General features: G+C 41.9%; 1 long non-coding RNA gene across 1 annotated transcript; it reads right to left on the bottom strand.

The window, feature by feature from the left end:
• Window positions 1-576: 576 nt before the first annotated feature.
• LOC135329517 (uncharacterized) lies at window positions 577-7036 on the bottom strand. Its single transcript, XR_010390951.1, has 2 exons — window positions 6900-7036; window positions 577-1399 (listed from the first exon to the last, which is right to left on the bottom strand). It is a non-coding gene; the product is annotated as an uncharacterized LOC135329517 (long non-coding RNA).
• Window positions 7037-23425: the final 16389 nt, after the last annotated feature.

Genomic DNA, 23425 nt, shown 5'->3' with positions numbered 1-23425 from the left:
CAATACCATGCTTAAAATGAGCAGAGTTGCATAAGAGACAAACTACACAGCTGTGTTTCATTTGCCATATGACTGCCTGCTGTCCTCCAGGTTTCCACATGATTTTGGAGAATAGGAATAAGGTTGAGAAGATAAATCAAACAGAGAGACAATCTTGTGGCTAAGGGAACCAATCCCAGATCTTTAAGAAGGCTTTGACCCAGGTCACTGAATCTTTCTGTGTCTATGTTCCCTTCCTGAAGAAAGGAAGTAAAACACATTTCTTGCTTACATTCTTAGATTATGATGTTGTCCGTTTTCCTGCTAGCAGTCTTCCAAACTGGGATGCCAATCTCTGTTGGGGTCTATAAGATTTTATGTAATGCAATAATGCTACTAACAAGGAAATACATTACTGAGTGTGAGACACGCAGAAATCTAGCTCCTGCTATGATACAAGAAAAGACTAGCAGGTAAATTTGGATTTTGTTTTTGTAATTTGTTTTTAGGAAAAAAAGAAAAGATGGTAGACTATAAAACAGCAATAAAAAGAACGGAGACTAAACTGCAGCATGCAGGCGTTTCAAAAGAAATAAATAACAGAAAAAGTCTAAATTTATTTTCATTGGTCTGAAACACAAATCCAGGACAAAACAAAGCCCCCCAAAAGCCAAAGTCTGCCTAAAAAGAGACATTAGGGAAGGGAAAGACTGATGAATACTTTGAGAATGTGTTAACTTTTAAACAGCTTGAAAATTCAAATTGGAATAAAAATATTCCTTCAATTAAAAACTATTAAAATTAGCTCAAAGTATTTTTTGGTGTGTTCACTGCAAAAATTTAATAGGATCTAGTACTCAGCAAAGCTTTGAAGCAAAAATAATGTCTCAGGAGCTCATTACGCATTAAATCCTATCAAAAAGCAGGATCCCACTATGAAATTAACACAATTTGCACATCATTATTGCAGGCTATGCCTTCCCCCTCCAGCCCTTTGGTCACTTGTAACTTGAATCTGTGATGCTGTCAAAACCACCACCACCAAAAACCATTTAAAGAAAAACAGGCATTGTGTCTTGAAACACCCTGAGCTGTGAAGAGCACAGTACAATAGTCACTTAGAACAATATACACAGAAGAAGCTGTCAGGAAAGCTGAGAAAGTAAAAAGCAAAGTGAACCAAGGGATGTGGATCAAAATGTTGTTTGGGAACATTTTAAACAGTAGGAAAATTTGAGCCTCATGCCTTGCTAGGCTTCTGTAAATGAAGTGGTATGGCTTTCAGTTTTCAGCCTGAGTCTTAACATGGCTGAATTAATTGGTTATTTCACAGGACATGCTCACTCACGAGTATTCATGAAATATGAATCATTGGACAAAGTCTCCTTCTAATGAAATGCTGGTTCTTGTTTCCTCTTGCCTGAATGGGAGGAAGAGAAAAAAAGGACAATCAATACAGTCTGAAATAGCTATTGCTCATTAAAATTCTATGCTGTCAATACAGTATATGTCTATCACTTTGAAGGCTACTGAAGTGTTGGTGGTAATGGCACTTTACTACTGTATTTGTTAAAGTACGTGTGGTGTCTGCTAAAACTTAGCAGATGTTGCCTGCTTTCAGTGTTTCTGGGGGCCAAAAGAAGGTGACAATTAAGGGAGGGTCATCACTCTCCTTAACTGTCCTCTGCTAACGTGAAAACCAATGTAAGCTGAGTTAGGGGGGATCCATCTCCATAAAGCCCAGCTGTTATTTTTAACACAGTATGTGGAATATTAAACTGTTTATCTTGTTATTGAAGCCATAAGAAGGTTCTTTCATGTCATCATTTCTATTTTATTTTGTTTAGAGTCCTTCATTAACTTTTCATATGAAAGATCTGTAATTTACATCTTCAAAGAACTTTCAAAATGTAAGTTTTAGGGACGACAAGTGCTGTATGTGTGCAGTTCTATTCTGATAGCAAAGTCAAATCTCAAAAATACCATCAAGAACGTTTCTTCCTTTTCTTTTTTATTTATGAGCAAAACACAGGGGATTTCTCTGGGGGAAAAAAGAATTATTCTGACTTGATACTAATCAGCACAAACAGAAGGCTAAAACAGTGCTGCCTCTGAAAGGCTAAAGAAGGCTTTATGATCTATAGTCCAGGGCAAAAAGCCTGGAATTAATTAGAGGCACTTTGAGACCAGAAATGTCCTGCATACATGTATTGGTTTTGTTTAGCAATCCTAATTCTGAGCAATCAACGAACAACCCCCTTCCCCAAACCTGCACAGATTTGCGTTCTTTTCTGTTAGGCCAAGGAACATGGCCTGATTTTGGGCAATTGGGTGTGGAGGAAAAAAAATGGACACTGATGTTAAGCTTCATTTATCTGTTGCAGTGTTCAGTTCTGTAAAAGTGCAGCTTGGAAGACCATTTGACTTGAACATTTCAGCAGGAGCTCAAGAGAATTTCAGAAGCTCTTTACCAAATGCTTGCCCCACAGAAATTGGCATCAATGTCCTACTCACCCCAAGAGGTTCAGATTATGACTTTTGAGGGTAATAACCCCTCTCTGGTCAAGTCCCATGTTATGAAGCTGTCAAGCAATCCTCGAGACTGCTGAAGCATTCAGTCCCACATTGTGATGGTAAAGCAATTAAAAGCTTGGCCCTAAACCAATTAGATTGTGTATGTTTGGTTTTACAAACACCCAGAAAGAGGTGAGAAATTTTAGCACTTACTCAAGGGGGAGGGAGAGAATCCATCAAGTCCCACAGAATTAATTTACACCATTTAGTTAAAAAAGTGAAGCTATAAATGGCAATCTAAGCAGAAAGGTTTCTTTCAGTACAGAAATACATCAGACACAATATAAATCCTGACAGATCATAAGTTGGTACTAGCTGAAGAATCAGAAGAATTAGGGACACCCTGGAGAAAAGGGATTGCTAGCAATGACTGAAGAAGCCCTGGAATCAGGTTTTCTAGACATGTTTATATACATAATCTGCTATCTCAAGGCAGCATTTCTTTGCAGTGCGACAAAGCTAAATGACCACCACCGCAACCTCTGAGGATTCCCTTACGACATCTCACTGCACAGCATGTACAGATGAGTCCATCAGGGCTCCCCTGGCATCTCCCAGGAGTGGCTGTACTCTCATAGCAGTCAGTTCCCTTGTTCCTCTGCTGTCTGCTCTTCCCTCCTCACTGAGATGGGGTGGTACTGGTGGGGAAGGCAGAGCTGAGTAACTTTTACAAGACTTGCTGACTGTAACCAGCACTGGGTAATGCTAATATGTGTATGGGACTAAATTTCTCCTTAAAATCTCCCACCCTGACTTAAGAGAGCAAACTGCTCAGAGCAGGGACTATCATTCACTGTGCCTTCACTCATCAAGGCACATGCCTAATGCCTTATCTTTAATGAAAGCCTCCACATGTTCCTGTACTATAAATAATAATTTAAATATTGTATGTCTGAGCTCCAGTAGCTGAGGTTGAAGTGATCATTTTGGAAAGATGGAACAGCTCTCATCTAAAAATATGTATCTGAAAAACTACTCTGGAAGAAGCGAGACATGAATTGATAAATGGGTTGAAGCTGGGATGGAGACTGTGATGACAGGAAAAATTCAGCTCTCAGAAACTAAGGAAACTAAAGAAAAGCAAGAACCATTACAAGATTTTTATCGTTTAAAATTAAGGATTTAAGTAGCAGCAATATAGTGAATGAGAAGTTGGCATTCTAAAAATGCTGACCTAGCTGAGGAGTTTTTGAATCCAAAAACCATCATTAAGGAGACTTTCCACTTAACCAAAAAAAGCAGGAGAAATGGAAGTGTTTTTTTTGTGGAAATATAACTCTGGAGAGGACTAGAGAAGAGATGCATGACAGAAACCCAAAAGAGGAGGAGCACCTTGCCTTATGAATCAGGAGACTTCAAAGGAAGCACATCTCAGCCAACTAAGTAGCTTTGATTCTAACGGATAGGGGGCACTGATATAATTACTCCCTTTCCAGTTCCCTCCATATGAGTAATGCAGTCAGACACTAATGTGCAGAACGTGGGAGCCCATTTCTCCATTTGCTCACACCAGTTTTACAATGATACTCCTAGATTGCTGCCATTGGTGGCCAGGCACTGTAAGAACAGTTATGTGAACGAGGGCTTGGGGTTGTACAAAATGATATAATTTCCATAAATAAATGCAGTGTTTTTTTTAATTTAAAATTATTTTTTTCAAGGAGACAAAAAATGAAGTATTTCACATGTTCTTCTGAGACTGAACATCATTAATTTTACAAAAATAGCCCCGCCACATTTCCTTTTATAACCCAGTGAAGTGTTAGCAAATTTCATATTTTTTCACACTCCACGTAAGAAGCAGAAAATACTTCTCATTTCCCTTTGAATTTTATCACTTCACTAATACAAAAGACCTGTATTTCTAAGCATGACCTACCAAAGGTCTTGCAATTTTTTAAAGCACAGACCAAATTAATTGCTTTTATTAATGACTATGATAAAACCAAAATTTTACTTCCTGCTTAAGAAAACTTATTTCTCTCAGAGCTTTTAAAATGTAAACATAAGAAGGCTCTGAGGTGAATACACCCCTTGATACTAGCACTGCAGACAGTGAAACTAAGGAGAGGAAGGATGGAGACAGAGACTCACATTCAAAGGCAAAGAAGACAAGAACATGCTGCAGGCCAGAGCATATCTAAAAACAAAATCCAGTTCCGCGTTCGTAACTAATGGACAACCTTCTCCTTCAGCAGCAATACAACCTCCCCACAATCTAACTTGCAACCAGCTACACAGACAGAGGAGATTCACAGCACAGTGAGTTCTTTGACAGGGATTCCTTCAAAGCACATGGAAATCAGTGAGACGCTAGAGTAGGCTTTGCTTTAGTCCTAAAAACTTACAGCACACATCAAAATGTGGATGAAACTTTTTGAAACACCTTTGTGGTAGCAAGCAAGAACTGCAGAAGACCATTTTATTGTTTCAGGGATCCTGCGCTAGCAAATGGAGAGAACAAAAGAGCAGATGATGGAGAACTCTAACAGCTGAAGCTGAACTGAGGAGATAGATAGGAAATTAATTACCACATTGACATTAAGGTGTAGACTGCTGGGCACTCACAGGAAGGGTTAAAAGTCTGCATTTACTCTAGGACTGCAGTTCAAGGAGGGAGACTTTAATGTTGACAGAATGCAAGCTAGAAAGGGAAAAGAAGGCTGATTGATAGGAAAGAATCAAGCTAGTGAAAGTGAATAATAGAGGAGCAGACAGTAATTGTTGAAGGAGATTTGATAAACTGTTTCAGAGCAAGAGAAAGAGCAAGGGAGTCAAATATTGTGCTGTCACAAAAGCCAGAAGTCAGAGAAAAGGGCAAAAGTGATGTTTTTTTCCCTTCTCAGAAAACACCTAACAGGGGCCACAGGATAGGGAAGAATCAATAGGGCTGATTTAAGGTGCATTAGAAATTACTCTTAAAAAGCTGAATTATTCTGCTCCATTTAATGGGTGAAACAGCAAGATCTATAATAGGATATCTGAGGCTTGGGTAGAGGATTGTGAAACAAAGTATAGAGAAGAAAGGGGTTCCTGCAGGAGCCCCTTGTAAGAGTAAGGGCTGAGAAAGAACAGGTGGGGAAGGTCTGAGCAGGAAGCCTTTAGCATACTCCAAAACTTGCATGGCCAAAAAGTCAGCCTCCAGGATCTCACAAAGTAGTAATGATGGGGGAGATGAGAAGTTATGGCTAAATGGACCCAGACTAGACAAGACAAGATATCCATGCTAGCTGGATGCCACAACAGGAAGAACCTGAGGTGGGGGGTTGGTTTGCTAGGTGCTGTGACTTTCAGAGACCACCACCGGATGAGGGATGCCATTACAAACAAGGCAGCAGGGCTGGAAGAGCAGAATGGGTGCTGTGCCAGCGCTGTCTTCCTGGTGTGTTAGCACAGGTAGTCACGCCGGGAAAGAGTGGACTGAAAACATGTAAAGGATTGAAATCTTCACCTAATGGTAATAGCTTGATGAATTTATACACACTGGTTTGGCTCGAAAGCTGAGAAATTCACTTAGCCTGGTAATGCAGCCTGTAGAGTCAGTTCTTTGTGGCAGTCAGCTCTTGACGCAGTTAGCTAATTGCATGTGTAGCTCATGTTTCAGTTTGTGCAGACTAGGGGGAACTCCAGCTCTAGCAAAGGGTAGCTAGAGCTTCACAGCAATATGCAGGCATTCGAGGGGGAAAGGGGGGAGTGTGCATGCAAGGCATGCACAGCACTGGAACAGCAAATTGGAAAAGACATTTGGGAATGAGAGATCTGAGTTTGTAAGATGTTAATGGAGGAAATGGAGGTCTGAGGCAGAAGTGTCTGCCTCCTTCTGGGACTACTAGCAGGGAAGTGTCAGGAGTCCTAAGAAGCATAAGGAAGAAGCACAAAGATTTGTTTGGATCTGTTAAACTTTGCTCTGGGGCAGTACTCTGGCAGTACTCTGGTTCCTTGTGCTTTGACTTCTGTCAGCAAGCTGTTGTATGCTCTACTGCAAGGTAAGTACATGGAGATGGTACGTTTTACACCCGTGGGAAGAGGGGATGGTAACTGAAGAAATGACAAGGACTCAGGCAGTCCAGGTTCCAAGGGGTGAAGTCAGCAAAAAGTCTTTTAATTAAACAGCTAGAAAGCTCCTTAATATTTTGCTTGCTCCCCTTCTCCATCCTCCTCTGAAAAAGAACATGAAGCAAAGAGCTTGCTTCGCAGTTTCTAAGCTCTGGGCCCACAATATACACAGACATATATTCCCATTGCCGTAGCTTATATAATCATGCTCCAAGAGAGCAGACTGTTGGGTTAAATTGAAAGTCTGAAGTTATGCATGATTTCAGGTTCAGCTTGTATTTGCACTTTACCAGTTGCTGGATCCAAGTCTAGAGCTGTAGCTGGCCTGCAGATTGAGGCACTGTCTTCATGGGCTGGCATTGAACGGTGGATCAGTGAGGCTTCCTTTGAAGGACCACTGCTGGACTTCCCAACCAAGCTGAATTTCCTGTCCCTGTAGATTAGACAAGATCTTAGGGTTGGCATGAGCTCAAATGTAAAATAATGCAATTGGCATTTCCAGAGAAAGCTGAATCTCTTTAAGCCTGGTTTTAAAGCTAAGCATGGCTGTTCTGCTGCCTCCCCCATCCAAAATGCTTACCTCTGGAAAGACCCAGCTAACATACAGCCCCAGATAATCCTATGCATTGCCCAAGATAGAACAACATAAGCAAGGAAGAGAGAATTAAGAAAGAAGAGTTGTTTTCCCCTTTGGAGAACAGATCACCTTTAAAAGGAGAAAATCAACCGCAAAAAGAATCTCAGGAATGTAATGAAGCAGCACACCAGGAGAGCACATGCAGGAGCCTAGCACCTCCCAGCATGTGTGAAACACAAGCAAGTGTAAAAGCAATTGCAGATTAAAGTTTGTCTCTTCTCCATTTGACTGGCCTAAGGGAGATAATAGCAGGATTAAAAAGAATAATAATAACAATCAGCCTATGGGAGTAATTTTTAATAAAAATACTAATCTGAAGAGGAAGCTCTGGCCCCTACCTGTCTGTATGGAGGCTCCCAGGAGGGCAGCTGCTGCAACTCTGTAATCAAGAGGAATTTTGGTATGGACACAGGAGAGTACAACATCAGGGCCATAAGAGACTAGGATACTGGGAAGGGAGAAGACACAGTCTGAGCCATGAATGCACTCTGTGGGAGTCAATGGATGGACTATTGATTTCAATTGGCTAACAACTCAAGTTGTGGGGAGGCAGATAAAAGCACTGACAGCATAGAAACACTAATGAAGACCCTGAACTGTGTGGTAGGGTTTTTTTTTAAGGACTGCTTAATGAACTCCGTTTCTAGATACATCAAGTAAAATATGTAAAATATTCAATACAGGGGTGAATCTCTGAGAGACCAGGAATAGACCTCACTGGAAAAACACAGCTGCACCTGAAACTGCACAAATACAAAAGGGGACAAGCACATATGCTACAGTTGCCTTGCTGTACTGTGGCAGGCTTATGTGACAGAAAAAGAAAACTGAGTCAACACCACGGGTATAATGTCACAGTGGGGGAATCGTATCACTTCTGCATCTCATTTTGCCAATCTAATAATGGATCTAATCATATTTACCTATCTTACAGTAGTGCAGTGAAACATAATGGGGTGCTTTGAATTTTTGGACAATATGCCCCATAGAATTGCAAAATTGTAACAGACTCCTTCTCAAAGATCCCACCGTGTTTTATCCGACTACAACTGCCATGGTAACTCACTGCCCACAAGAGCTTTGATAAAACTCTCAGTCGTCTGCTGCACATCTGCTTCTGAATCAATGGTAACCGTGAATGTCCATTACCGTGATCAGACACACCGTTTACGTGATGCTCTTTGATGAATGCCTTAACAAAGCTGCTACCAGATCCCTATCTATGGGCATTTCAGAACAACAGATAGATTTACATCTCCAAAACACGACTGATAACTTAGTGTGACTCCAGGGGTGGTGGGCAAAGGAAATTTGAGTGAGACAAATTAACACAAATTAATAAGTGCAATCCCTCCTCTCTCCTCCCCCCTCCCCAAACCCACAACTGAGTATCATATTTAGGGACTGTTAGTTCTTTTCCCTGTGCAGGAGGAACTTGCCAAGTAGTTGTCGCAACAGAACAACAATGCAAATACACATTCCTCTTTTCTGCTGTTGAATACATCGTGGCAAACACTATCCTGCCTTGTAGTTTCTCTCCGACACTCATTTTTCAAACATTCAAGCAGTATGTGCCAACACCTCCATGAATCAAACCTTTCTTAAAGGAAGATGATTACAAAATAGCAGACACAAAAATCTTGAGCCTCTATGTACAACTCCTGCAGTTCTACAAATGGTATCAATAGGTTTATGCTTTATTCCTTGCATAAAGATGACAAAAGCACAGAGGAAACTTATCTTGACTTTGCTCTAGAATGAGAAGGATAACCTCCAAATCCATAAACCATCTGCTCAGAGGGTTAGATGCTCCCACTGTGTTAGCCAGAAAGGGGCTGAAACCAAGAACATTGTGCAGTACTTGCCTAAAATCCACCAGAGAAAGGGAAGGAACTTAATCAGCAGAAAGCTCACCCCAACTCCGTGTAAAGAGTTTGGTCAGCAGACAGATGACCTGTTCCCTGGAGGGTTCAGTTGCCTCTGTAAGATGAGGCCTGTCTGACGGGACGGGCAATGCTGCTGGAGGGGAGACACTTGCGGTTGGTCTGTTGGAGGTGCATCAGCAGGCAAAGATGACAGGGGCACAGAACGGGGTCCTCACAGAAACTATGCTTTCCTCCCACGTTAAAGCTGCTCCTGCCCTCCACTGAGACACACTTGGAGATAAACGAGCAAAAAGGTCTATTAAAGATAAGGCCAGTAAGTTTGTTTCAAGTACTCACAGATCTCGAGGAATCTAGAAAAAAGCCACCTTCCCCTATCTCCCGTGCAGCCAAGCAGGTTAATGTGAACAGACCTCTGCAAGACAGCATGTAGGGGGCTGCTTGGAAGAAGGCTTTGTTGTAGTCCTTAGAAGTCACTCAGCCTCCACTGAAGGCAACAGATCCGCTTGTGGAAAACCTGCTTAGCATGAGCAAAGGGCTGCGGCATCTGGGCCTTGGCCTTCAGCAGAGAGGCTGGCATACAGGATTAAAAATCCTGGCTGGCTGAACTGACAACACCTGCTACTGCGTCCTGATAAGCTGGGCTACACAAGGACAATTATAAATGTCTCCAAGACATGTTAGAATACATGTTTTAATTTAATCAGAGAAAACAAAAAAGCACATTAATCACTGCTCTCTTAACAGCAAAGATGTCCAGATATTTGCCAAGATATCAGCATTTTTTCTGAACACGTCAGGTACAAAAGGATAACAACAACAACAAAAATACAGCCTTACGGGGATAGGTACAAGGCCAAATTCTACCTCGTGTTATGCCAAGGAATTGCCAGCACAGGCAGCTGGGGGAAGGGAGGAGTGCAGCAAGGCTGCTGCAAAGGCAAGTAACATGGGTCTCTGTAACAAAGACCTTTAGCCTTGGCCATAGAAAAATGACCATGTGCTTTGATGCTCTTTTGCATTAATATGCCTAACCTCAGAGGACCCTTCCAGTAATTGTTGTCTCTCTGATTCTTCTGTATGGCAAAACGAAAATTAAGAAGAAAACATTCAGAGAAATGACAATTGAGCACTGATGTACCAATCACAGGGCTGATCAAGGAGCTTTCTGATGCATGATGGAATGATCAAGGAGTTCTCTGATGTTGGAGCTGAGATATGTCCTTTCCTTACCATTCACGGGAGAGAATAAAGCTCTCATCATAATAACTTAATTTTATTGCATTCTGTGCTCTGCTTTAATCACTAGTTGCCCCTCTATAGCACTCACCATTTGTTTTTAATGAGACCACCTCCAGGCTTGCTCTTGATTCTGCTGATGAGCTTTTACAGGGGGAACTGACTCTGTAGCTGCCTATTTGCCTTGAGCAGCTGCATTTAGGTGGGAAGATGGCCTGTGTACTCAGTGGAAATGTACCTGCAGGTGCTGGTGTCCAGTAGTGCCTAGGGTGCAGTGTATTAATAGCTGAGCACGAAGAGTTTTGTCAAGCCTTAAAAAAAAAAGAACACACTCCAAGAAACAATTAAGAGATTAAGAGACCTAACCGCCATAGAGCTAACACAGCTAGAGAGCCACTTTCCCAAAGGGAACTCTATTACTCCCATATTCTGATATCCCTTGCAGAAAGAAGCAAGCTCAGCTATTATTTTTAATTCCTAGAACACATCTCTGAAAAATTCTTTGGTTGGTCTTCTAAGAAAGGATCTCTAAGGAAGTCTGCTCTTATCCCCCAGTGCTAATGTACCTTTTGCCAGCTACACAGGGTCATATTTCTAGCAAAACCTGGAGGGCTCAACCACATAAAGTAAAACTAGGCACACGCAAAAACATGAGTTTAATAACAGAAGCAAGCACCTAGAAAGGCTTCTGCTACATAACTTCCTGCAGGAAGCTAAACTCCTCAAATTTAGCTTATGACATGAAGTCTTCTTATTGTTATTTTTTCCCCTTTTAATTTAAAGTATGCAGTCAGGTTTGGAGGAACAGAGTGGTACATAGAGAAGCACTAAGTAATAATTATCTTTCCTAACTGTGAAAGAATTGTTTTTGTTAATGCAAAATGCAGGCAATTTATTGACAGGAATACATTGCAGAGGTTGTGCTTTACTTTCATAGGCAAAATAAGTAGGCAAACAGAGAAGTTAGATGGATGGATGGTTTGATCTCAAATGGACAGCAAGCAATAAAGATAACCCAGCTGAGAGGCTCAACTGGATGAGCAGAAGAGAATGCTTGGCAGTAAGAGCTATGCGATAATGATCTCAATCCCATATTTCTACAGCACCTTTTATCCCAAACCACTCTTAGTACAAGAGGCTTTTTCGTTTTCCCTTCTTGGTCTGGCCTGCACTTCATGGGGGGCGGGGGTAGCAGGAAAGGGCAAAAGGGCAGAATAAGCAACAGGGACATAGTTGTTCAAAGGAAGTGCTGAGCATCTAATGAAAATGCAAGAGGCTGTGCTGTGATAGGCACACTTAGACTCCATTCCTGAAATAAGGCCTGGGAGAAGTCCAACTGAGGTCAGTGAAACTGCTCATGTGAGAAATGATGAGAAGGATTAGGTCTATCTGGAATGCACTGATAGCATTTCTGAAGCATTTGGTTGAGCCCTGGGAGTTGGGCATCCCTTGCTTGGGTGATTCAACAGAATCGCTACAAATGTGGTAAATTCTAACAGGCACCAGAAGATCACCCTGTGTCTCCTTCAGGTTGATTTCAGAAATTTAACATGTTTTCTTTTCTTCCGGCCATCTCAAATAGCCCTGAGAATTAAAGAGCACCCCCCCTTCCCCCTCCCAAATTTATTTGGAGGCACTGCTGTTCGTGCATCCAGCCACATGTGAAGCAGTTGTGTAGTGGCACATGTTAATGCTACCTGAGTTCATCTGACAGGAACTGGAAAACATATTTTCCATTTGAAGCCACAAGGGAATAGAAGGAGGGGAGGGGAGGAATTCTGTTGCTGAAAGCACAAAATCAGTTTATCTGTAGGATTTTGGCAATTCAAAATATCTTCAGTTTGTCTAACGCATTATTATTCAGGATTTTTTTTCCCTTATAGATTGACAAATGAATAAGCTAAATGAATGACCATTGCTTAGTCATGTTTGATCAAATAAGTCACTATCATTTCTATTCCACTTCCTACAAAAGCCTGTGGAAAAACAGTAAATATAAACAGGTGAGAACATACTGGAAACAAGTTAATATAAAAATCTCAATGGATGTTTTTGCAAATTTATTTTCCTGAATCATACTTCACAGGAACTCACCTAAATGGGAATGTATTGGGACTCTCTCTTGCACGAGTCCAATCAGATCTCTAATGACAATATGTGCTCAGGAGCTTGCTTTCCATCTTATTGAAAGATGGCATTTTTAGCAGCACAGAGAAAAATGTCACCTCCTGAATCACACAGCAACTTCAGCAGACTAGCTATTTCTCAGAAGCCACCCATCTGAGTGACCTGGACTAGCCCTCCTTACCTTGTTTGAGCTGGCAAAATCACTGTGGAAGGTGGCTGTTGGATATAGAAAAGTTAGGGGAGAAAATACATTTCAGTATCAGGAAGGAGAGGAAATATCCATGCAGCTCTTCTGCCTCTTGCCTTTGTTGCTGCAAAAGATGAAACTGGTGGCTCATGACAAATATTACTGCCTAAAGATGAATATCAAATTACTGGAGAGCACATAACTGTACTTGATCATTTATTGAAGAACCTTGTAAAATGATAGAAACTGGCTTCCAGAGCCTTTTGCAAGTCATATCAGTATGTCTGGGGGCTGTACGGTGGTGTGCCAGCGACTAGCTCACTTCAGTGATGTGCTGGCACACCTTGATACAGCCTCCCTGAGACAGCAGCTGGGTTCCAGGTTTGAACCTAACTTGCAAATTCAACATGAATTAAAATATAACCAACTATTATTAGAAATAGGGAGTAGGGAAATGATTGTAGAAGTGGTGGGGGAAAGTATTTTTATTTTGGAGGCAGATTTTATTGTTTGCAAACCAAACCGTTAAGAGAAAGGAAGAAGGTAAAGCAGCATATCTCCCAGAGTCAGGGATGGAAAGGACCACAAGTCTCTGTATTCTGGCGAGATACAATTTAACAATTTGTTAGATAGCTTAGTGCTTCCAGGATTACAAGTAATTACCTGTGAAGCTATGTGAACAGTCACTGCTACCATCTAGCTTTCCTTCATTTAAGAGAGTTGCAAGCCTCCACTCCAACTGTCATTCAAAAAGTGCTGGTATATTCTGGGAGTCAGAGCTTACTCCAACTTGTATTTAAGCACAGCTCTCAGGAAGTTTCTCAAGGCACTACTGGAATGGCAAAACACTGTTTCCTACAGACTCTCTCTACCGGCAACACTGGGGTGTTGACAGCATCTGAACAAGCAGCAGCTGTGCTTGCAACAGCTGCGGCAAGCAGCCAGTGCCCGAGGGGGCCTGACAGAGGTCAGCATGCTCCTGCCAGCTCCTTCCCATCCAAACCCATGCTTTGCATCCTTCGCAAGTTTTAAGCATGTGTCTGTGCATGGCAAAGAAGAAAGGAGATGGAAAGATGTGCTTCGTTTTTTGGTTATACCACGTGTAAGGCTAAAGATCTACATCATCTTAGTCACAGACACTATCTGGTCAACCAAAAGCTTGATAGTATGTTCACAGTGGTGCTTTCAAAAGGATTATACTAGCAGTTTGCAAAACATGGCTTGCCTGCATAGGAACTCTCCTGGGCAGAGGAACACGGTACCTGCTCCGTTCCATTTAGCCTGCAACAGAGGCTTCAGCTTTCTCTGTGCTTTTCTCTTGGATTATCCTGAGCTTAATACCTAGCCACTGTTAATGAGCAGGCTGAACACTGCAGTTGCAGGAGAAATGGGAAGGGAAAGGTCAGATGCTCACTCTCACAGCAAAAGTGTTTGTCACGTGTGGAGCTGAACCCAGAGAGAGACAAATGCTGCCTTCAAAATTCCCTAATCTCTTTGAGTTCATTACTAAAAAAGCCTGTTTCCTGCTTCAACAGGAGCTCAGCAATATAGTGGATTTTGTTCTCCTAGCTTTTTGATTCAGCGTCTCCTTACTGGAAAGTAAAACCCATCTGCCCACCTTTAAAAGATATTAGAAATCTCCTGTTATACTCTTTAACTGGCAGCTCATCATCACCCTCCTCCTACATCACCTGATCCAGTCAGCTTGAAAACTGCATGCTACCCTGTCACACACAATCTCCCAAACCTGGCTGAATTCTCTTTTTTGGGGTTAGGCACCTTGCCAGAAACCTCCTAGAATAATAGATGTAAGCTGTCCACCCCCAGAAGCAGGAGGCTTTTTGGCCTGACAACATCCCCAATGCAAAGCTGAGTTTCTCCATGTGGAGCTATGCCAATCCCCATTTTATTTTCCAGGTAATTAAGTTCTGTGGAGTGCTGAACTTCCATCCCAACGCACGGTCCCTGGAGCATGGATGAACAGGGAACTCCTGACTGAGCTCAAAAACAAAAAGGAAGTTTGCAGAATGTAAAAGTGAGGACAGGCTACATGGCAAGAATACAGAGATACGCACGCAGGAATAGTTAGGAAAGCTAAACCTCATCTGGAGCCAAAACGAGCAAAAGACATGAAGGGCAGCAAGAAGGGTTTCTATAGGCCCACTGCTGGTGGGATACCTAATGACAGAGGGCACAGAATAGGCTGAGGTACTCAGTGTTTCTCTTGGCGCGGTTTTCACTGGTAAGGCTTGCTCGCAGTCCCCTGATGTCCCTGAGCCTAGTGGCAGAGTATGAGGGAGTGAACCATTATCCACAGAAGAGGAAGGGGATAAAAGAGAGTTAGACACAGATTAAGAGTGTGGGCCACACAGAGTTAGGGGCCACTTAGGCCAAGTGGACATACCTATGACTGTGGGACCAGATGAGATTCATCCAAGGTGCTGAGGGAGCTGACTGATGTCACTGCAAGACTTCTCTCTATCATCTTCAAAAGATCATGGTGGACAGGGGAGGTTCCCAAAGACTGGAAAAGGCAACAATCACACTCATTTTCAAGAAGAGCGAAAAGGAGTGTCTGGAAAACTACAGGTCAGTCAGCCTCAGTCCCTGGGTGATTCTGATTTAGCTGGCCCTGCTTTGAGCGGGGGATTTGACCAGATGACTTACAGGTCCCTTCCCACCTGTATTGCTCTTGGAGTCCACTGCTTTGTCAGAGGAGTCAATGCGTTTCTGTCATGGTGGAAAGCTCAGGTGTGCAGACTGACTGCTCCATCCTGGTCCTTGCTAGTTCAACAACGCCTTAACTAGATCCATTACCTTGATCAAAGCCCCCGTAGGAACCGCCCTGTTAGCAACGAGGGGCTGCGGAGCCTTTCAGAATTCTTTCTGCAGGGGTGCAATGATTATGATCATAAGTTTGCAATAATGATAATGGAGCTAACCATAATACCACTTCCTACTGAGGTAAGCTATGGATTTGTATAAAAAAACGTATCAAATTATTTCTAGATTTTTTAAGTTCAGAGCCGACAGGAGTTTTTTATTATAATGATTTTGTATTGACATAACGACGACTTTCAGCTAAGCGGTTAGGACTATATATTTCCCCCATGGCCTCCAAAAGCACTGTAAATTGAAATGTACATTAAAAACAGTCAATCTTTGTTTGCTAGCAACATTGAAGGAGAATTGACTGTATTTTTATTAAAAAAGCTCATATCTTACAGTGACTGGACTACAATGAGAAAGAGTCTTAACAAAGTACTCATTTAAGATTAAAACAAATTCTTCATTTGACTGGATGCATAGAAGCTTCATTTTGCTCAATGAAAGGGGAAAGATGTTTGTTAATGTTTTCTACAAAACCAATGGGTCGACACAAAGTATATTTTGTTAGGAAGAATCTAAAGAGAACTAAACTAAAGAGAACAATGACCCAAATATTACCCTGCACAGAACTGACCCCCAAGTATGTCTGCCTGCAGCTGTTCCAGCAAGCACACAGGGAAACCTTTCCTCCTTCACAGTGGTGTCTGCAGAGATCTCTGTTCAGGCTCCTTGGTTCAACCACTGCAGCTGGAAGCCATGGGGAAGGAGAACCTGCTTGTTAAGTCTTAAGATGGTGGTAAAAAGAACAGGAAATAGGAAAAGGCTGCAGCTGGTACCGAAGGAATCCCTTTGCAAATCTGGACCTTGAGAACATCATTCAAGCAAGGCAAATAAATAGTATCTAAAACTAAAAAGGATGAGCGACAAGGCCAGGCCCTAAAGCTGCCTCATCAGCAAACAAAGCCTTCTGTGCAGAATTGATAGTTGCTAATTAATAGATAGTGATGTTTTTTCTTTATCAATTACTTATTGATATACCTGATACTCCTCTTTGATAAGCCAGTCTAAATTGGTAATAGCTTTTATCACAGCTGTGAGCAAGCAGAATCAAATATAGAGTAGTTTTCCTTTTAAGTTGTTTATCTTCTGCTGTTATATAATTCTCTGCAGAGTTTGTTTGGAATTGCAGTGAATTAAAACACCTTATTTATTATTATTATTTGTATTGCAGTAGGCCTAGAAATCCCACTGTGGACAAGGGCTTTGCTTTTATGTGAATACAACTCTAAACGCAAAAAAGGCTGTGTCCCAGAGAGCTTACCTCTGAGCTTTGTGATTGATTGCTTGTATGTATTCCCTCCAAATGTTATCTCTGAGCGAATGTTTTCTGTAATTAATGTCATATTCCATCTCCTGCTTTGTTTTGTGTCTGTATTTGGGGATACAGGTTGCATGAAGCAGCCGAAAAAATAAAGTGTTGCATTGGCTAGCACTGAGATTTGCATTCTCTAGAGAAGGAAACTAAAGTCAAAGTAGAAGAACAGAGGATTTTCTAACCAAGCCAAATAAGTTGATGAGATAAAGAACACATAAAGAAAAAAAGCAGACAACAAGATCCGTAACCAGTATGCTGATGTTGATTTGAAAAACTCAATGCACTGTCAAATAATGTGATCATTTCACTTTGTTTTCTCCAGGAAAAAAAAAAAAAATGAAGTAGTAAACAGAGCAAGCAGATTGCTGGCCTTGGAGCAATGAGCCTCCAGAGAACTGATTAAAGGCATCTACCCTCCAACACACATAACTCCTCCAAGAACCAAAGATATAACAAATGCCCTCACAACCTATTAGCAAACTTTGTATTCTGAACAAGAGAACCCTGGGGCCCAGCCCAAAAAGGTCACAAAATTTCTTAGGCTCAAACTAAGCCTAATCAAGCTTTTCCCAAAAGCAAATGCAAGAAAATAATGTTTTGCAAGAGGAAAATCTAAAGAAATCACATAATTCTCCCATTGTTTAGAGTCTTCCAGTGTAGCTGCAAATGATACATGGCTCTGAAGGGACAAAACCCTGAAATCCATTCTGGAGAAAGAATTGGGGGGGCTTGATTCTGCACAGGGCTGCCCATGGCCAGACCAACACCCCTGAAGCTATGCTTCAGTGATATAAAAGGGTTTGAATAAATTCTGAATCACGCTTACTATTTTCAGTGGCCATGGGGGATATTCTATCAGTCTAGCCTGCCTTATCCTATTTTTTTTTTATTCTTAGCAAATTTTTATATTAATCTTGAAGAGGAACTTTTTCGTGATTTGACTGCATATGTAACTCTTGCACGAAACAGTTCTGTCATGCATATGCTTTCCTGTGAACAGAGAACACCTCTTCAAACACCTCCTAATTTCTCACTGGTGATATATTCTGCAGCTTTAGTTAATGAAAAGTAGTAAGGTAGGCTCATTGGGCCAAACAGAACTAGTTAGAAAGTCTGATGGTTCATCTTATTGGAAGAATATATATCAAATGACAAAAACAAGTTTACTGCAAACAAGTCTTTTGATCCCCCTCCCCCCCTTTTTAATATTCAAATACATCCCACAAGGACTATTAGTTGCAAAAGAAAAGTATTTGCTAATGATACAGCTTAAAAGCAAAAACAAAAATTACAGCTGCCTGCTTCAAGAAGGCCCTCCTACAGTTCATTTATGGGTTTTCAAAGTGAAGGATTTCAGAAATGCAAAGAATAACTGACAGTTCTATATACATAATGCATTCCTCCCTAGGCACATTTACAGTCTATATAGTGTGCAGCTTTTAAAAACATTCTTAGATATAAAACCAGTGGCTTAGAGATACAATCACTTTTTTGAGGCTACTTTAGTTTTATCAGTGGCAAGGATGCTACAGTTTCTTTGAGTGTGACCTGTGCTTTACTGGTATTTATTTGTTTGTTGTCCAGCCCTGCTTAACATTTCATTTGAGATGAAATTTCTTCTCAGACTCCTGCCATTGCACTATTTGTCTTCGCAGCACAGATTCTCTTTCTTCTTGATTATTCCACTGACATCTTTGCTTGACTTCCTGTTCTTCTCTCCACCCCCCAGGCTATGGCTGCCTGCTTATTTATGCTGTCGGCTTAATTTCTTGATTGATATTCTCACATTCCCCCTGCTACTTACTTATTTACATTGTCTGCTTGTTTCCAAGTCCTGCTTCTTTAAGATCACAATGCTATTTTATTTATGGAAGAGAATCTCTGTTTTCCACAGCTTGTTTTTTATGCTTATGCCACGACCTTCTACAGTACTAGTTAATCATCCCTAATACTGCTACGCTCAAACTGCCTTGCTTTTCAATCCGCTGTTCCTCTCCAGTGGAATTCTCTTCCTGGGGACACCTCATTAGCTGAATCAGTGCATTTTTTTATTATAGTTATTATTTAGCACCTAAACGGCACTACATTCTCCAGGTAAGTCAAAGACAGGGCCCTTACGCTACATTACTCATGACCTATGGATCTGATTTACCCTTCATCAGGGTAAATCAGCAACGGTTCCTACAGTCAAAGGACTTGGACCCCAGTGTAAAACAAATCAGCAAGGAAAGAAATAAGTACCATACAAGCATACGTGACAGCCGGATGACAAAGATACAACATCCCACGGGGGAAGAGAGAGAAGGCCGACTCTTGTTTCCAATAGAAACATTTTGGAAAGACTGCGAAACACGTGGAGGTAGAACACCAGCTCAGGAAAGTCAAGACATCTACTGATTTCAGTAGTGCCACAGATTCCCTGGGCTGTTTTGGATGAACCAGGTGTAAGCTTCACAACAGGAATTTTCAAACATTTGAGAAGAGACAAAGGACCTGGAGGCACACTTCAGAGAGGGATTTGGAGATTTAAGGGATATGATGTATGTGTGAGGGCTTAAGTGAGCCTTACACTGGCTAGCTGCTCAGGGCGAGTTTCAGCTTGACAGAGTAGCCAGAACATGTCCTACCCAAAGTGCACTGCTCCTTTTAGCTATTGCCAGAACATTTTCATTACTCTAGCCAGAGGTTTATTTGTCATGTGAAAGGTTGTACCAAATTCTCTTTGTACATAACAAAATGCACTGTGAGCTCTTCCTAATTGATTCTGTTGATTTCTGTTAAAGTGATGACCTTGCACCTCCCAAATAACACAGTGCAGCTTAACTCTGCTTCTTAAGAATAATGTGTGGCTGCCAGTGCTTGCCATGCCCCTGGACACAGTGCTGGGCTAAGAGCAGTTCAGAGGAGGAGGAGGGCAGGGGAGGAGAAGAAACTGGGAACGTGACCTGCTGAGTGAAATTCGGTGAATTCCCAAGTCTGCCACGGGTGCCACATAGCTTCTCTTTCAGCACTGTCAAGCCCAGCACAGAGTCATGTCTCCAACCACAGCTTGGTGGTATCTGGCCTTGGTTACAGCCAAGGCTGGCTGGCTGGTGCCCCAAGGTCTCTTCAACATGACAGAGACATACTCCCAGGCTTGATGTGATACTTAGCAAGTAAAGATGGAGAGCTTTGAGATCAGCATGCTGAGCTGAGGCAAGGAAGCCTACCTTTCCTTTGTGGATGAAAAACCTGGAATGCTTCAACACTCCAAAATTCACCAAGCTGATGAAATAGACTCATTTGTGGCTTTATTTAACTGCCTTGCTTAATTTGTTGGCTGTTAGAAGTTAGACTGTTTGTTTTGCTCTGGGGTAAAGAGCAGAGTCCAAGTCTGTCTAGCTTTCGTACTTCACAGAAGGGGAAAGGAATCAGCAGAGGCTATTCATTTAACAAGTGGCAAAGTGGCAATGCCACAGGGGAAAAAAAATAGATGCAGCTGTGCCTGCAGCATTACTTAATCCCTCTCCCTCCATTGCTTTCCATGAAGATTGAGGCCCAGCCAGCAAAGGAACAGCTGCTGGTGGTTATACAAACTGCCATGCCTGAGTCCAGCCTGAGGCTGGGAGATACAAGTATTTAGTTTTCTGCACAGCACCATTCATAGTTAAAGGTTCACAAAACTTTCCTCACTGACTTTGCCTTGGAATCTGCTGGAGCTGTGGAAAGCAGAAGAGGTCTCTGTTTTGAAACCAGTGTGGAGCCAACAGTGCGATAGCAGCGGGGCTGACAGCACTGCACTGAACACCCTTTGTGACTGATGAGAAGTCTCACTTTAAGCTGTCTTTAAATCTGTTCCCCCTATCTGTGTGCCACTGCCCTGTGAGCTCTGCATCCACGCCACACTGCATGGCAGAGCACGCTGCTACCTTTGCTGGATGAATGCCGGCTTGGAAAGGACCTCCTGGGTGACTATCTGTTATTATGGACAACCGTGTAATCACAAAGACGTAATAATAATAATAAAAAGGCATAAATACTCATTTTTAATTCTCAGTTATATAGAGCCACATCCAAATATAAATCACAAAGAAAACTTCAAAGAGAACTAAATTGCCTGATCCAGTGAAATAAATTGGATCCAAAGCAGACTACTATCCAGCTGCAGAAATACATCCCACAAAACATTAATTAAAATAGAAGTAGAAGAAAAGATTGATGACAGATTTAAATAGGTGTATCTCAAATCACAATCTGGTCCAAAGCATCTAGAGTTATATTCTGGAATGACAAAATTAGCAGTGGGTAGTGGAGGGTGTCCTGCCAATAGGAAGATTCTCCCTTGTCATTTTGCCTACCATCAAACTGCAGAATGCTGAGATTTCAGTGGTCTGGTTTTGCTCATTTACCCATGAGCTCATCTGCTCAGACAGAATAGAAAGCTTTCTTCTTCCATTCTTTGATGTAAAGCGCAAGTGATAAAAAATGACAGCAAAATCCAACTACCAAGAATCTGCCAAAATATGGAAAAAGGAGAGAAAACAGAGAATAACCTCAGTACCATTTCTCCACTTAATGGCCTGTCTGGAGGTGGGCAATAGACAGTGGCACCAGCCTGGACATTTTACCATTGCATTTGCAAGAACTTGCAGAGCGATGGAAAGGGTCTGCCATCCTTCCATCCTGTCCCACCCATGTGCATCTAGGGCTCCCACTGTTATCCTTCTGCTGCAAGTAGCTGGCTTCTCCATTTCTCCCACAGTACTGACTGCTTCCAGGTGGCTGTGCTGTAATGGAAGGAGCTCTTTCCATTTCTTTCTGCACCGGCTTGCTGTGGGTACACCGTAGCGCTCAGAGAATGCAAGACTCCAGTTAGCACCAGCTGGAATTTCGCAAATGTACGAAGAGAGAGCACATCTCCACTGCTTCATTAGCACAGCCTTCTCACTATTGTACCTTTCAACCCAAGAGAGATGAATACTTGAGGATCAAGTGTTTCCAAGTGTCACTGACTGCTGACTCGTTAGGAGCAGGTCAGGAATATTCCTTACTTAAGAAAGGGCTTTCTTAGTCCCTCAGAGCAGTAATGCTTTGTTCACACCTCATCTTTAATTCTTATAGCAGTATTTTCTTTCACAGAGAGAGCTCCCAGAGGACCGTCCCTCAGGATGACTAACATGCTTCACTGTACTTCAGCACATTACCCTGTGCTTGCATATTCGTAGGGCTGTCTGGATGTAACAACCGACAGACCTTGGTGCACAGTGCCTGGCCCAAGTCTAAGGATGACATGTCCTATTCATCTGAAGATACATCTTTTAAAGTTACTACTGTCTACCCTAAGGGGAAAGTAAGTTGTACTGTTCTTAGACCTTCAAGAACTCCTCAAGGAAAGCTGCGACTCAGGTTCTGCGTGCACAGCCTCAGAGTGCTTGGGAAATTCTAAATGGATTAGAGACGTGAGTCCTGACTTAAGTGAAGTGATGACAAACAAGTGGGCGTAAGAGAAATACATTCATGAAACTTAAATGCTTTATGAAAGAATCAGGCTTGAAAAGAGAACAGCTAGTTGGTTTAGTCAGCTGCTTACTAAAACCTCATGCATTACCTCTTGACCATGGTATTTGTAAGATCTCATCCTACGAAGCACTAGCACCTTCTCAAAGGCAACGAATGCTCTTACCTGACAAAGGCAGCACTCAGCAACTCTCGCAATGAGACTCTGAGGAAGTACAGAGACGTGAGAGAAGCAAAGCCTCGAGCTTGGATGATCAGAAAATCCTTGAGGTTTGGATGCCTCTCTGACCCTGTTCTGCACAGAAATCACAAAGAATCCACTTGTCTCATGTGATTCACAATACCATCCTGGTTTCAGCAGGAAACTAGCAGAAGACTAGACTTTCAGCAATTTTTTCTGCTTCCAGCCTAAAAGCAAAAATTGCAGGAGCGCAATAAACACTGTTAAGTCACACCAAACTTCTTCTAGCCTCAGAAAAAATATCTGTCCCTGTTTTATTAGACCCAATTTGGATCACCCATCTGTTGTCTGAGGGAGTTTGAAAGCTCATGGGTGGAATAAAGAAAAAATCATCTCATCTTCTTAACTATTCAGCTGGCATTTGCTTACTAGTTTCCTGCCAGCCAAGAAGTGTCTGAAGGGGACAGCACCTGAAGCTTTTTGGAACTGGTTTAGTTCAAGCTCTACATAACAAGCAAGTGACAAGTGTATTGTGTGTTGTCACGGGCATCTTTCCTCATAAAGAAAAAAAGGCATGTATAGATCTGGAGTTATTTTCCTCACTCCTCTTTATTACTCTTCCTTTGTTCTCTTGCTTATCTATTCCTTTTTAATGCAGAAGATAATACAATTCCTATTCTTCTGGCTTGTGATGTTCAATGCATTTTGACATGTGATGCTGGTTGATGAAATTGGAGGAGAAAAGCTGCATGATGATTTAAAGTGTTATTTTCATGATTGTGCCACTCTCAAGTATGGCACAAAGGCAAACATGACACATGAGCCTCCCGAAGAAAATAATCAGGATGACAGAACGTTAAAT

The sequence above is a fragment of the Dromaius novaehollandiae genome, chromosome 11, assembly GCF_036370855.1.
Source record: "Dromaius novaehollandiae isolate bDroNov1 chromosome 11, bDroNov1.hap1, whole genome shotgun sequence".
NCBI lineage: Eukaryota > Metazoa > Chordata > Aves > Casuariiformes > Dromaiidae > Dromaius > Dromaius novaehollandiae.
The sequence above is the reverse complement of the archived record's forward strand: the minus strand, read 5'-3'. Positions and strand labels throughout refer to the sequence as shown.